Here is a 17222-nt window from a genome sequence, read left to right as displayed (position 1 = left end):
GCCAGCAGGTTGAGAGAAGTGGTTTTCCCCCTCTACTCTGCTTTTGTGAGACCTCACTTAGAATACTGTGTACAGTTCAGGTGCCCACAACATAAGAAGGACATGCAACTGTTGGAGCAATTCTGGAGGAGGTCATGAAGTTGATAGGAGGACTGGACCAACTCCCCTACGAAGACAGGCTGAGAAAGTTGGTGCTGTTCAGCCTGGAGAAGAGAAGGTTGTGTGGAGACCTTAGAGCAGCTTCCAGTTTGAGCAACCTTCCATAGCAAAAGGTGTCCCTGCCCAAGGCAGGGAATTGGAACTAGATGATCTTTAAGGTCCTTCCCTAAACCATAAGAAAAAAAAAAAAAAGGGACTGTCATCCTCCAGCAATCTAGACAGAGAGCCGTGCTGGGACTTATAACTCATAGTTTTTGCTATTTAGTAACAGGTGGAAAATCATAAAAAAACCGCTAAAATTACTAACCTGTATTGGAATTCATTAGTTAAAATATCTGTGTGCTTTCTGAATTAAGATTGTTCTATATGTCTGAAATAAGACACAACAAACCTCAGGAATATGTATTACTTATGATCATTTCCTTCCATGTATTTGATGTTTCAAACTTTGACTTTTTCATTTAAGTTGTGGGTATTATCTGGCATTATCACAATGATAAATAAGAAAAAAATAATAAAATTAAACTGCTGTCATCAACTGCTATTATTCATTATTGTATTCTTCAAGTAATACTTTTTCAGGAACTCGTAAGGTATATTTTGCAGACTCTCAAAATGGCTGACGTTGGAAAGTACTCTGGTGCAAACCCTCTGCTCAAGCATAGTCACGGAATCACAAGATTACAGAATATGCTGAGTTGGAAGGTAGCCTTGGCCCTGCACAGGACCATCCCCAAGAGTCACACCATGTACCCAAGAGTATCATCCAAATACTTCTTGAACGCTGTCAGGCTTGGTGCTGTGACCCTTTCTATGGGGAACATGTTCCAGTGCCCAACAACACCCTGGGTGAAGAAACTTTTACCCAATATCCAACCGAAACCTTCCCTCCACAGAGAAGAGATCAGTGCCTGCCTCTCCTATTCTCCTCACAAGGAAGTTGTAACTGCAATGAGGTCTCCCCTCAGTCTCCTCTTCTCCAGGCTGAACAGAACAAGTAATCTCAACCACTCCTCATACAGCTTCCCCTCAAGGCCCTTCACCATCTTCATTGCCCTCCTTTGGACACTCTCTAATGGCTTAATATCTTTCTTATATTGTGGTGCCCAGAATTGCACACAATATTCAAGGTGAGGCCACACTAGTGCAGAGCAGAGTGGGACAATCCCCTCCCTTGACCAGCTGAAGATGCTTTGCCTGATACCTCCCAGGACATGGTTGGCCCTCCTGGCTGCCAGGGCACTGCTAACTCAGATTCAATTTGCCATTGACCAGGATCCCCAGGTCCCTTTCCATGCCACTGCTTTCCAGCATCTCATTCCTCAGGCTGTATGAACATCCAGGGTTACCCCATCCCAGGTGCAGAATCCGGCACTTTCCCTTGTTGAACTTCATGTGGTTGGTGATTGCCCAGTTCTCTGATTTGTCAAGGTCTCTCTGCAGGGCCTCCCCGCCTTCGAGGGAGTCAGCAGCTCCTCCCACTTTTGTGTCATCTGCAAATTTGCTTAGTGTCCCTTCCAGTCCTGTGTCCAACTCATTTATGAAGATGTTGAAGAGCACAGGGCCTAAGATGGAGCCCTGTGAAACCCTACTAGTGACAGGTCACCAGTCTGATGTCACTCTCTGTGCTCGACCCGTGAGCCAATTGCTCACCCACCACAGGATGTGTTTATCCAGCTGTGTGATGGATACTCTGTCCAGAAGGACCCTGTAGGAGACAATATTGAAAGCTTTCCTGAAATCCTCAAAGATTGCATGAACTGTCTTCCCTTGATCAGTTAGGTGGGTTACCTTGTCATAGAAAGAAATTAGGTTTGATAATCAGGACTTTCCTCCTATGAAGCTCTGATGGCTGAGCAACAGCAGTGCTGTCTTTCAGGTGTTTTTCAATACCTCCCAGAATAATCTTCTCCATAACTTTACCAGGGACTGAAGTGAGACTGACAGGCCTGTACTTTCCGGGGTCCTGCATTTTGCCCTTCTTGAAAATCAGGACAATTCCAGTCAGCTGGGAACTCTCCTGATTCCCTGCTCGAAAATCATCCTGACCAGGATGTCTATAGCAGACTCCCATGATGACATCCACATTATTTGTTTGCCCCCTGATTTTTACCCAGAGGTTCTCAACTGTGCCATTGCCACACATTCTAATCATTCTATAACATACAGTGCAGCCCCTGGACCTCTTGTGCCCTGCCTATTCCTCCTGAAGAGCCTGTAACCATCCAGCAGTCACCTGGAGCCAATTCCCCAAGAACACGTCTAGCTGGCTTTTGTATATCTTCGAAGATGGAGAGTCCACAATGTCTGTGGGTAATTTAGTCTAGTGGTCTGTGACCCTCACTGTGACAAAATGATGTTCAGCGGCAACTTCCTGTGTTGACAGTTGTGCCCATTGCCTCTTGTTGGGACACTGAACACCACTGAAAAAAAACAGACTCTATCTTCTGTATGCACTCTCTACTGCTCCTAAGCTATGTATATACATTGACAAGATACCACTGAGCCCTTCATTTCTCCAGGATAAACAGCCCCAGCTCTCTTAGCCTTTCCTTACAGAAGCCAATGTTGTAAGTCCCTTCAGCATCTCTTGAACATCTCCATGGCCCTTCACTGGACTCTATCCAGTGTGTCCATGCCTAACTTGTACTGAGGAACCCAAAACTGAAACAGTACGCCACATGTAGCCTCACCAGTGATGAATAAAAGGGAAGGATCACCTTGACTTGCTGGCAATACTGCACTTAATGCATTCTAGAATTCCATTTAGTTTATCTGTGGCAAGGGCATATGCTGACATATTTACCTTGGTCTCCAAGACCTTCTCTGCCAACCTGCTCTCCAGCTAGTTGTCATGTTTACTAGAAAACCTCCTTTAGTCATAGATTTGCCAATGATATCACAGACTATCGCACGTGGTTATGATGCAAATCTTGCATGTACCACCATACTGACTGCTAATAAAGGGACCAGATATTTTAACTTTTGCAAAAAATCTAATACTGCAGCCTGCCAAACTATACTCTAACTGTAGTATGGCTTTACTAAAAGTAAGAAACTAATTGATCTTCATGAATAATTGCTTTCATTACAGAAAAATATATTCAATCTAATGTAACAGAAATTATTTGATAGAAGAAAAATACTTCAAACATGTTAAAGAGTCACTTTGCACAATGATTGTAGAGTATAATCAAAATTTTAAAAATTTTATACTTGTAAAAGGTTGTCAAATATACAGTGTAAATAAACATCAGTAGGATTTTTGAATAAACTTCTTTGTCAGAAGCTCAAGGTTCAGTTCATGTCAGCTAACTTTGATCTTCTACATTCAAATTAGCTATGTATGGCTGTCATTGCAGGAAATGGTGGGAAATAGATGCTGTTCAAATGTCTTTATTTTGGTATGAGCTGCATTGCATTTTAAAAGTATTTGTTTCTTTCTATAGACTGTAAAATGAGCCTGGCGTGACTAGTTCTCATGTTGATATCCACGGCTAGACATTGTAAATCCTAGCCCTGGTGCCTGATCTAAATTGGCCATCATGTTGAGCCTTAGCAGTTATTTCTGTTCACTTACGTATAGTGCATCATTTTCATTCCATTCAACACTTAACAGCCAAAAATAAGTCTGAAGAAATAGATAACCTTGGAAAAACACACAAAATCAAAAGACCTGGAGGCTTTCAAATGGAAAATTGCCTTTCTGACTTAATAATACAAAGACTCCAAAATTCAAGCATGCTAGTAACTCTCAATTGTCAGAGCCACCCTGCAGAAATTGCTGATCATTGATAACAGCTACAATTGCTTTTTAGCGTCAGTTGAGCTTCCAGACTAATGTTGAAATACAACTACAAAATATTTCATTGCAATTTGAAGGGATCAAGGCAATGAGGGAGAGCTGGTCTGAATGAAAACTGTACCAGTTGAGCAATCCTATTTCCAGGACATCTCACTGAAGAGGTCTTCACAAAGTGTAAGAGGATGCTGTCTATACATCTGACTTCTTTAACTTCCCTCCAACCTACTCTAGATACTCCCTAGAATGTCATGGTTTTGAACAGGTGGGTAACAGGCTCTTTTCTCTATCTCATTAAATTGTTTGTGATGGCATCTCTAAATTCCTGTTCTTTCAATAAATATGTTTTCGGAAAGATGATACAAAGCATGCTTATCATCCTTTTTCTCTCTCTCCAGTAAGAGTTTAAAAAAGTACATATATAACCTATATTTGCTTAGTTTTACATTTTCTGACTATGTTTATTTATAAAGGCAGATGTAAATGTAATATGTTTGGTGCAATATTGCATAAAAGCCTTACTGAAGTGCATCTGATCATCCAGTCTTAATATTTGTTGAACTAACAACCTAGATTTGTTACATTATTCCTGAATTGTAGGAGACGTATCCAAGGCACGAGGGACGTGCCGGGGCTGAGAAACCCAAAGGAGCATGGATAACTCTATTGGTTAGAAGGTCATATGATATCAAGGTATAAAGGGACGCACCAAATTTGAAATAAAGCTCTTTGTCCCACCATCGCACGAGGAGCAGTTCTTCCTTGTTATACAAGGACTTGCCTCCGCAACACTGAATGTCAGCAGCTTATTCTATGAACTTTTGCTGCCAAAATGACATCACTGCAATCAGAGTGCTCTGAGCCCACAGAAGTCCAAGATAACTTCCTCCCTTGGAAACATCCAGTGAACACAATTACAAAGCACACTACTTTTTATTTCTGAAAAGTTGTACCCTTTTTTTTATTCTGAGTGTCATATTTTGCCATAAAAAGTATTAATTGCAAATATATACAAAATTAAGACTGCTATATTGAGCTTTAAAAGAAACTAACTGTTAAAAATTTTGGCATCAAGAGTAATTTACAGCCTCTGTCTTTCCTAATGAGCATAGACGTTTTTGCATATATGAAGTACACACATAGATACAGTGCAAGAATTGTTAGGTTTTTTTAGGAAATACATTTTGTTTCTCTTTATGAAAACAACATACAGTGTTTAAATACATTGTCCCTGTATGGTTTTATGCTGGAAGACAGTAGAATTTGTTCTGTAGGAGAAAAAAAATCTAGCTTTTTTCAAACTCAGTGAACAATTTTCCTTCTTGCAAATTTATTTTGTATTTAATATATCTGCTGTAGATTTTCAGTGACAGACTTGAATCCTACTCAAACCCTGATTCAGCTTTTATGTTCCTGAATAAGGTTTCAAATAGTGAAATATTAAATCTCACAAATGTTCTCAAACTTTTAGGTATTCTTAAACTGAATTTTACTTTCTCTATATTTGACATAATGTTATTCCCTTATATACATTGTGTTTCTTTATCAGCAAGACATAAGTAAATATATTTCTTTAGATTACTCTGTAGTTAATACTACTTATTCTGGGAACAACAGAGAATAATACTTAGAGCAAGTTGAGAACAAAATCCTCTTGTACTTCACATAAACACATTCTATATATTGCTTTCAATCCCTACCTTGCAATTAACCATTTCACAGGGTGATGGTTATGGAGATTTTTCTTTTTAATATGAACACAGGAAGTCTTCAGATTGGAATGATATTAAAACATTACATGGTTTTTGCTAATTTCACAACAACAATTTTTCATCCTTCACATTGATTTCTCTTCTCTATTTAACAAAGGCTAATTTTCTTCTCTTGGAAGAGTCTTCCCTGCCTATTTCCTTCCCTACTGACCATGTTTTTCCAGTACTGTGAATAATTATGTCACTTATTTTTATTTCCCACAGGATCAGACACAATTTTTATTTCTTTGAATGCATTCTACTTTTCCTTAGGCTGTCATTCAGAGTAAGGAAATGGATCACCTATGCCCACATATAATACTTTTTCAATGATTTCCTTCACATTTTCATAGCTGCAATGTCCACTAAAAAGACTAGTAATAGCTGACTTGCTATTCTGCTGAAGCTACGCCCTTCTATCAAGACAAGCATTGTCCTGTGGGGGGATTCTGTACTTCTGTTGTCTCTCATCTTATGTCAGGTTTCATTTTGTTCAGTGTTTTTTACAGTATATGACACCACTGGTTCCTAGACAAGGCTTTTAAATGCAATAATAGTAAAAATTAATTGATCATTTTATCAATAAGTCCAGTGCCACCCACACCCTGCCTTAAAAGTGTAATATGAAATGTGGTTAATGCATTTGCAGCCTTATGGGAGGACACAGAGTAGATTAACAGTGAATCAAGAAAGGAACTTTCATCTGGAAAATTAAGAATATTACCTCCAAAGTGCTGCAATGCATTCAGAAAGACTCAGAAAGTGTTAAGAAACTGCAACATTTGAAAGGAATTTCAGTCTTCTTCTTTTTCTAGCGGAAATTACTCTTTTGTTTACCAGATAAATTTATGGAAAAATTGTCTTACATTCCTTACATTTGACAGTATTTTGTTTAGAGATTAGGTCCTTGTTTTCTCTGCATTCAAGTCCATCCCTAGATGAATACTAAATATTATTTATATACTCTGAAAAACTGTGTGGAATGCATGTAAGCAGCTCAATTCATTGAAACAGAATGTTGCTGGTGGTGAGAACTTTGTAAGTTTCAACAACAAATTGTTATTGCTACTAAAAATGACTGAAAATTCTGTGAGAGATCATTTCTACTTGAGATGTTCGCAGGCTGGAAGGGTGCTGATGGTGAAATATCATCATGCAAAACAAAAAATGAGGATGACTAGGCTGGCCATCCAAACATTATTCTCCCCTCAAAAATATGGAAAACATAATGAAGTATCTATTTAATAGAAGATGGAATACAATTAATAGAAGTCTGTATCAATATAGTAATCTTAAAAAGAGGGGGGTTTTCCTTCCAAAATCTATCACAAGCATATCAATAAGTTCATTCAAAAAATGCAGAAAGATATAAGGAACAAACTATGGCTAAATGTCTTGTCATTTATATCTGACACATAATCAATGACAGAAAAATTATTACCTAAAAAGATCCATTTATGCTGAAAAAGCTGAAAATGCATTTACAGTAATCGACGTTTTTAGTACTTCATTCAGCAAATAGCTTAAGATTTTCTATATTTATGTGTCTGCACTCATTAGGTAAATTTGCCCTACATGCTTGTTTGATTTTGAGTTCTTTGTTCAGTCATTTTCTTGAGAAGTTATCACAGAGCTTTCTAGTCAATAAATAGTATTGTGAAGTTTTAAAGGATATCTATGACATACCAATAAATCTTTCTGCATATTGGGTCAATCTCACAGCATTTAGAAGTAGCCTGTGACCCTTGCCTGAAATGCACATATACAGTTTGACTTCCATTATTTCACAATAATGGAATCAATTTTCATAGTTGATCTTTTTTATTGGGATATGAGACCCCCTAAGGCTCATATCCTAAGGCTCATATTAACATTAATGTATCTTCTCTAACTTTTAAGTCGTCCTTCAATTAAGGATTTCTAAGTAAGAGGTGATAGTTTCATCAAAATATTCATAAAAATATTTCATCATGTTGTCTTTTATTAACTACTCAAACTGTCATGGTTTGAGATAGCCCCAAAATCTAATTCCCTAGTCCTAGCCACCTGTCACATCTCAATCCAATGTGAGATGGGTTTTTTCCAGACAAAACACACCAGACTCCAAATAGAAGAAAGGAAATATATTACAATGACTGTACAAATAAATATTATAATACATTATACACATGATCACAACTATCTCTACCATCTCTACCATGACATAAGTATTTACAATGGATCAGATTTCTTCTGCCCTCCAAATAAAAGTCCAGGAGGGAAGAAGGACAGATCCCTTCCAGTCTCTAAGCAGGAGTATCTTCTACAGCAGCAATCTGTCCTCTCCACGTGCAGCAGCTGATAGCTGGATTTCTGCCAGCACTCACGAGGAGGTATCCCCCTCGGCCACCCGTCTTCAACGAGGGTCTTCCTCTGTGGGCTACGTCACCCCAGACGAGGTCGTTCCACCATGGTCATATCATGAGACGCAGGGCGGTCTTCGTGACAGTCTGGTATCTTCAGGAGATTCAAGCTCCTTGCAGGGTCTCAGGCTGCTGCCCTGCCTCAGGCTGGCTGTGAGCTTCTTTGTAGCTTGCAGCAAGGGAGGGCTCCAAGGTCAACCTGCCACCCACTGTCCTGGCTGAGCTCTCAGGACAATGGAGTTTCTTAGCTCCTCTCTCTGCAAGTGCTGTAGCACTCCAAGGCTCTTTCAAGTAAGAGTCTATCATCTTCCTCCTTTCTCGGAGGTCTCAAAGGAGTTTGGGGGGGTCTGGTTCAGTTCTTACCCCCAAAAAACTCTGTAGCTCTACTGCTGACTCTCTTTCAGCTTGCAGAAGTTCTGTCTGCTTTGCTGCATGTTTTGTTTGCTGCTCCCTTATCTCTTGGTTCTGTGCCACCGCTTTTCCTCCAGTCAGCGCAGGTTGCTGCTACTCTGGCTGCTGCCCACAGTGGAGAAAACATCTCCCGGCTTAACTACAGACACTTAGCCCAGTCTAACACTGTTCCAAGTCTCTGCAGTCCCCCCAGCCGGGGCTGGAGGGGGCAGAGCCCTCCAAGGGGCTCCGAGCCCCTTCCTCATGGCTCTACAACATGGCCACCTCTCCTACAACAACCAAACTACAACTCTTCTCTTCCGTTTGCTATGTTTACATTTTGCAGGAGCACCCATTGGATAAAACTTCAAAACTTCTAGGGGTTACCACCCTTTGGGGGTTACCACTTTCTTAGCTTCAGGGGGAAAACTTAGTTCAAACCACTACAAAGGTTAGTCAGCATTTCTCTCTCATTTGTTTAGGGAGCTTTTCCTTTGAAGTACAACTGAAGGAGGACACTAAATTCACATAGAAAACCCAAAAAAATGGACTAGGTGTGTAGAGAAGTTGAAGCTGTATTCCCAGCTTGTTAGATTTTAATGTATAGATTTCCTACTGTGTTGCAGGGGCTAACAGAGTTTTTTTAGAAGAAATAAAATTTTTTGAAGGCTAATAAAATAGCTCATAGTATTCAGAAAGGGGTAATGTGAATATCCTTTAGAGATTATCAGGTACATCAAGCATTTTAACTTGATCTGTGACATTGAGGATATCAAGAATTAGTGAGAATTTCAGGACTTCTCTGAAATGAAATTTCCAGGGGCTTTAGTTAGACTTATGACACTTAGTCTATTAACATCAGTTAGTCCTTAACATCAATTAGTCCTTAGCCCTTAACACAAATTCTTAATGTGTATCAACTTGAGTTAAAACTGGAATGAAACACTGTTCCATTTTCAGATCTAATGGCTCAGTAGCAGCACTATAAAACAGTGCGCATCTTAAAATGAATACAACAGTCTTATATGACTGAAAATACTGAGACACATTAAAGGGCTTAAGTGCAGTTGTTAGGACTGATGTTGATGAAGGACTCTGTTGTTCTGTTGCAAAAAAAAGAACTATTAATAAATAATAAATATGAACTTCAGTTTCAAAATCAGTCTGCAGATATTTCATCTGCTAAGTAATAGCTTAACACTGTGCTGCAGCAAAGAATAGTCTTTAAAGGACAGACTGTCACTGTTATTCTCATTAACATTATTACTTGCAGCAGCCTGCCTTGCTGTGCATGATAGAGTAGCAGGGAAGATTATCCTAGGAAATATTGAAAAACACCTGAAAGACAGCACTGCTGTTGCTCAGCCATCAGAGCTTCATAGGAGGAAAGTCCTGATTATCAAACCTAATTTCTTTCTATGACAAGGTAACCCACCTAGCTGATCAAGGGAAGACAGTTCATGCAATCTTTGAGGATTTCAGGAAAGCTTTCAATATTGTCTCCTACAGGGTCCTTCTGGACAGAGTATCCATCACACAGCTGGATAAACACATCCTGTGGTGGGTGAGCAATTGGCTCACGGATCGAGCACAGAGAGTGACATCAGACTGGTGACCTGTCACTAGTAGGGTTTCACAGGGCTCCATCTTAGGCCCTGTGCTCTTCAGCATCTTCATAAATGAGTTGGACACAGGACTGGAAGGGACACTAAGCAAATTTGCAGATGACACAAAAGTGGGAGGAGCTGCTGACTCCCTCGAAGGCGGGGAGGCCCTGCAGAGAGACCTTGACAAATCAGAGAACTGGGCAATCACCAACCACATGAAGTTCAACAAGGGAAAGTGCCGGATTCTGCACCTGGGATGGGGTAACCCTGGATGTTCATACAGCCTGAGGAATGAGATGCTGGAAAGCAGTGGCATGGAAAGGGACCTGGGGATCCTGGTCGATGGCAAATTGAATCTGAGTTAGCAGTGCCCTGGCAGCCAGGAGGGCCAACCATGTCCTGGGAGGTATCAGGCAAAGCATCTTCAGCTGGTCAAGGGAGGGGATTGTCCCACTCTGCTCTGCACTAGTGTGGCCTCACCTTGAATATTGTGTGCAATTCTGGGCACCACAATATAAGAAAGATATTAAGCCATTAGAGAGTGTCCAAAGGAGGGCAATGAAGATGGTGAAGGGCCTTGAGGGGAAGCTGTATGAGGAGTGGTTGAGATTACTTGTTCTGTTCAGCCTGGAGAAGAGGAGACTGAGGGGAGACCTCATTGCAGTTACAACTTCCTTGTGAGGAGAATAGGAGAGGCAGGCACTGATCTCCTCTCTTTGGTGACCAGTGGTAGGACCTGGGGGAATGGGCTGAAATTGCATCAGGGGAGGTTTCGGCTGGATATTAGGAAAAGGTTGTTCACCCAAGAAGTGGTTGGGAACAGGCTTCCCAGGGAAGTAGTCACAGCACCAAGCCTGACAGAGTTCAAGGAGCATTTGGACAATGCTCTCAGGCACATGGTGTGACTCTTGGGGATGGTTGTGTCCAGGGCCAGGAATTGGACTCAGTAATCCTTATGGGTCCCTTCCCATTTGGCATATTCTGTGATTCCCTGATTTTAACTTAATTATGAGACCTGATTTAAAGTAGTGGTAAAAATGGAAAGTAATAATTTCTATTTTGATATCTGGGTTATAAAAATAATAGAAAGTATTTCTTTTGCCTATAATTGGGAACATTTTGCTCTTGTCTTTTAGTCTTGATTTCAGATGCATCAGCACCAGCTTCTCTACCTCAGCAAATGAAAACACTTCCCAGGCTATTGGCATGACAAAAATATCACAAAGATTGCATAAAACCAGAAAATCTTCACCTATTTAATTCATAAATGTTAAGTGATTGTCATCAAAACTATTAAGCTAATTGATAAAGCTCATTGAGGGGCTTAAACATTCTGTTTCTTAGAGCAAGACATTTGTGGTTGCATATTAGGAATCCCTGTCATGATGAGTCTGGTCTACAGTCCAGAAAAGTCAAAGGAAAAACTGATACTAATTTCAGTGTGCTTTGGGAAAAACACTGACATTATTTAGTTTTCTCTTGTCTATAAGTAGCTAAGAGGTTTTCTTTGCACTGAGCTGTTTTCCACTTACTTTGCAAATATGTCAGTGATTACTCATTAAAGATAATTTACAAAACAATTATGTATTAGCTTGGTAGGATACTTCTCTACAAAGTGTTTTGATCTGTGAAATATAAGATATTGAGCTATATTAACCAGTGCACAATTTATTTTCTTTAGTCAAAAGGCTATGTGGCTATCAAAGGAAAAACACAATTTTAAGAAAAAAATTAATCTTCTGCCAGTGTTTTTCACATTTTTCAAGGCCTGGAACAAAATTCCACATGATAGCATGTATAATTCAGCAGGTCTTTCAATTTATAACATTCGAAGATTGTTTTTCATGAAAAAAACACTTTGTTTCAGCAAAGAGAAAAATACAGATTCAGTTTCTTGAAACACAGAAGACTTGATTCTTACTAAATATAAATTTCCATAACTTCTTGGAAGTCAATGGCCACATCCTGAACAGTATAATTTGTTGGAGCTACGACAGTTTACTCCAAACAATAATCTGGCCTCTTATGCCTTCAATTTTGTGACGTTTTATAAGGGATGTGTTAGAAAAACAATATCTTTGTCCTTGAAGATGACTCAGTTTGTAAGGGCAGAAGAGTTGATAATATAAATGAACAGAATTACCTGCTTTCTTTTGGGTTTATTTTACCTAAGGTTTGTTTTCATAATGGCTTTCACATTGTTAACTTTTAAATAAGCAGCAAAATTCCCTTTGACTTCAGTAGCTCGTGGTCTTGCCCAAAATGCATCTATGATGCCCTCTTGATAAGTAGCTCCCCAGAGTGGTGTCAGAGGAGGAGGAATTTCCTGAACCTTGCATTGGCAGTCAAATAGATGAGATCATGGGGTAGCGTGGCAGATGCAGAGCACTGTTGGTGATGGATACCTTAATTCCTATAAACTCTGTATGTGTGCAGAGACACTCCCCACCCCCAGGTTTCACTGACAGCCATTCTGGGTTCAATGCCCATAGGAAAGTATGTTAGACAATTTTCTGTTCTACAGTTCAGAGCTTTATGTGGCTCAGCTGCCACTGCAGTCTGACAATCAAAGCAGTATCTTCACACTATATGCTCAACACAAAGCCAACTTTAAAACCATGTTTGTCCCTAGGACTATAATGTACCTTACTTCCTCCATCTTAGGCTGCTAGAAGAGTCGGATTCCATCAACAGTCACTCATAAGTAAAACTTCTGATTCCCAGCTCAACAGTACTTTTTCTGCTTTCTGGAAGCTCTATATAATCTTGTGGTTTTGTAAGTCTGTTTCTCTGAAGTACTGCTCTCAAATCTTACATACATTTTCAAGAGTCAATAGTGATGTGTGCTATTTTGCAGCTATTTCAAACTCTTAGACAAGTGCTACTTGTTTTTATGCCTATCTGTAACACTCTTTTAGGTCTCACTCATTTCTCTGTAGGCAGTCATTTGTCAACTCTATTGCATCATTTTGAAACTGCAGATGTCTCTCTAGGTACTAGACTGTGTTTGGTGAGAGCAATAAAGACTCTAATTACTTATATGTTTCCCTGCTGATGGTGAACTTTTGAACTACAAAGATGGACTAAATTTTCTGCACTTAGCTTTGCAGAAGTAACTGCTGGCCAATTTCATCTTTCAGCCATACTTCAGCCCATTGATACCATTCCAGAACAACAAAAGTTGTAAAATATGGAGGACATGTACAGAAATCATTAGCATTATTATAAAACACATTTATTATTATTTATTTTTATAAATTTATTTTATTATTATATTATTAAACTGTTTACAGCATATGTAAGACTAATTATGAAAATTTGATACTTTAAAGAAAAACAATATCAATTTGTCTAATATATTGTTTGACTTGATTTAGCATGTTTTCCTTAGTCAGGTTATCAAAAGTTCAAATAAAATCTTGTCCTTTGTTTTATTTATCTTTCTTATACCTGCATTTATAGGTCCAGCTTTCAAGAAAAGTAATACCATTTTTCTCCAGGTCAAAATAAAATTTTCCTTATTTGTCAAAAAAACCAGAAGTACTCTGAGAAAAACATCATGGCATCTGCTGGATGAAGATAAGAAAATTATCACCAATAAAATAGCTGACTATTTTAATTAAAATTAATCCAGATTTCAATCTTACAGTAATGTACATTACAACATACACATGACTTCCTAGAAAAATTAGTAATATTTCTCCATGTATGAGATGCATCTTATCTACTATGGGGCTTTCAAAATCTGACACAACAAAGGAAAGACTCAAGGAGGAGACTGAACAATTTAAAGAGTGTGTAGAAACCTCATGCATACTCCAAACCATGTAAAAAGAAATATTTTTATTTCCCTTCTTTAGAATGGTATTTCCAGTTTTTTAAAGTTGCTCTGAGTGGAGTTTCATGTTGGTCACTGTTTTGGCTTTCAACTGTCTAACAAAAAGAGAGATAATATAGACTACTACAGTACATTACAGAATTAACTGGGAATGTCTAGGACTTTCTTGTAACAGTATTACTTTTGTAGCATTCTTGTCAGCAAATAAGCCTGATGAAGGTTAACCTACACAAATGAGCCGACTCTTCATTGCAAATGAGCAAAGCTCCCTCAGGCTGCCTGTAATTCTCTATGTTATTAAAACCAATAGGGTTGTGTTGATTTGCGTTAGCTGAGACTGGCCCACTGCCTTTCTACTACAGCAAATTGGTTATTTAACAGGGCACTAAGGTTTAGATGTTTATAACTGCACTCAGTAATTGTAGCTAGAAGTAATTTGATAAAACCTGCGGTTTGTACAGATAGGAGAAATGAGATTATATGCCATTTATGATTATGTACTTCTACAATTTGCATGGCAAACATCAGTAAAACCACCTTGTATCAATTTCATTGCAAGTGCTAATCTAAGTAAAAGATTTTCAGCATGAAGTTTTTCATTGGCTGTGTTTCCAGTTATAAATAGAAAATTCTCTGCTGCACATCAAATAACATCAGTGTTGTTTGTTACCCTGTCATTTCAGAATTTATTTATAAATTAATACTCTTTTACCTCCACATGTTCAGTTAATGAAACTCCAGCATGATATCCTGAAATCTGGGTAATTGTAAACTCTGCAGCTGTCTACTGATGCCTTGAGAAAGTAGTTTTGAATGCTTTTTACTTATTATAAGCTAGAAAAACACTAACATGATAGACTCTTATTTTCTTTTTTTTCCACTACTCATCAGGGGAAAGAAATTCAATAAATTTTGCTCTCTTTTACATTAATCTTGCTCTGTACTATTAGAATGTACCAGCTAAAATAGAAGAAATAACCCAAAACCCAAAATATAATGTGCTTATTCAAATGTGTAGAACTGAATAAGACTACTACTACTGAAGAATTATGAAGAGATAGTTTACCTGAATAGGCAACCTTGTTCCATCATATACTCTCCATGAGTTTGGTTGATAAGGATCTACTTCCTGTCACTGACCTTTGATGCTTCTTTAAAGTACTCTTTCACAGGAATAAAAATACATGTAGCAGTATCACTACAATCATATGTCTTTTCATGTGTCAGAGAATGGAGCTTCTGAATGAATACTGTGTTCTCATACTTTAAACAAACAGATGTTTGTATTTCAGATCCAGATTTTCTGCCTACTTTGAAAATGTCCTAAAAAACCTTTTTCAGTAGGCTGCTCTAGGAAAGAAGAAGATTTCATTTAAGCAATATCTGTTATTCCAGATCCACTCTTATTTCAGAGAGAAAGTGACCTTAGATAGCAAGCCATCTGTGGTATTCACAGCTGTCCTTCAGTCTTATATAGTTCATTGGTCTCAGATATTTATGGTAAGAGATGCTGAGCTGATCCAAGATTAAAGTATTTGAGCAAACAACAGCAAACTCTTTGGAAGTCTGCTTACCTTTTACTGTAAATCAGTGAACCTAAGCAACTGGAGAAGAGAGGGGTGAAGATGCTACAAAATACTTAAAGTCTGGTTTGTACTTCAGCATATGATTGGAGAATTTCAAGAGGGAGATGTTAAAAGATTGTGATATATGAGAGGAGCAGAAGACAGTTTACCTGTCTGCTTTGGAAACTTAAATTTTACAACTGGTGTAGTATCCAAATAGTTTTGAAAGGGGAGAAAACTCTGCAAGAGATGTTTTCAGAGCACATTGCACTTAAGCACTGAGCACAGGAAGAGGAAATTGGAGATGACAGTGGCTGGATGTTTTCTCCTGCAGGTAATGGGCCACCTGCTGCTGACCTGGCATGTTGTCACAGGTGACTTGCTGATTGCCAGATGCTCAGATATGGAATGTTACAGAGATACTTTCAAGTTTTATCTGAGTCTCAGAATGATACTCTTTGTTGGTCATCCACATGGACTACAGTGGTGCTGTCAAGGGACACTTGGACTAAATGGAAAGGTATCATAAAATTCTGGAGGCAAACAAGACTACCAGAGGTGACTCGAAGCCTGAGTAGTGTTCACCTACATCCTACAGATGAAAAGGAAAAACTTGAGTAGAAAAGGACACAGCTTGAAAATTGACAATTATCTGAAGGGCTGGTATTACAGGCAGCACTTTGGCTTTTATAATCACAAATGCCTGTCTGAGGCATTAGGACCATTATAAACAGGATGAATCTGCTTGACAAAGTGGAGTAAGAATATCTTTTACAACAGTTATCCAGCCTTGCAAAAAGGATTTTAAACTAGGTAGCAGAAAATCTGATAATAGCTGTTTGCAATTAACTCAAGAAACAGAGGTCACAGGTGATATATGCAAATGATAGGAGCAAGGCAGTTTTTGAAAAGGATGAAATAGGTTTTAAAGAGACTCACTTCAAGTGCCTTCACACAAATGACCACAACTTTGGAAACAAGTAAGAGGAGTTAGAGCTCTTGCTGTCACAGTATGTTGTATGTTGTCACAGAGCTATGCTACCACTAAAATGAATATTAATGCTAATACTAACACTAAAAGTGTTCTCTGATGGTGGGATAAAGGCTGTTCAGAAAAGACAGACAGACATGACACGGAGAATGACAGGTTGCCCTGTATGTGAAGGAAGTGTTCAAATGTATGTTTTTAATGTGATGGATTACAGGCTATGTGACTTAGGCCCAGAGCAGTAACGGTGACACAGTGAGATTGTTTCCACACAAATAGGGTGAAGAAGTGGGCAAAGACTTCTTCAAGCCACTGGAGGAAGCCTCAGAGTCAAAAATCCTGGTTTACATGGGAGATTTTAAACTCCCATTACTACTGACAAAGCATCGTGGTCAAGAAAATTTCTGTATAAGATGTGGATATGGATATATGTGGATATGGAGAGATTGCCAATGGCACAGCTACTCTATGGGTCAGTCAGGGTTTCCACACATATTTGGATCTAGTATTCGCTAATAAGGAAAAATTAGTTGTGGATGTGACAACCACTGATTGTAGTGACCATGAAACAGTGGAGTTTGAGGTCCTGAGGAGAGAAATGAATGAGAGTAGCAGAGCACAGAGCCTGGATTTGAGGAAAATGTTGGATTGTTCACAGAACTGGTGTAGTAAATCCCATTGAAGGCAGCACTAAAGGGCAAAGAAAATCTGACAGGTCTT

Source organism: Manacus candei, unplaced genomic scaffold (assembly GCF_025592945.1).
Source record: "Manacus candei isolate 608988 ecotype Guabito, Panama unplaced genomic scaffold, ASM2559294v1 h1tg000093l, whole genome shotgun sequence".
NCBI lineage: Eukaryota > Metazoa > Chordata > Aves > Passeriformes > Pipridae > Manacus > Manacus candei.
The sequence above is the reverse complement of the archived record's forward strand: the minus strand, read 5'-3'. Positions refer to the sequence as shown.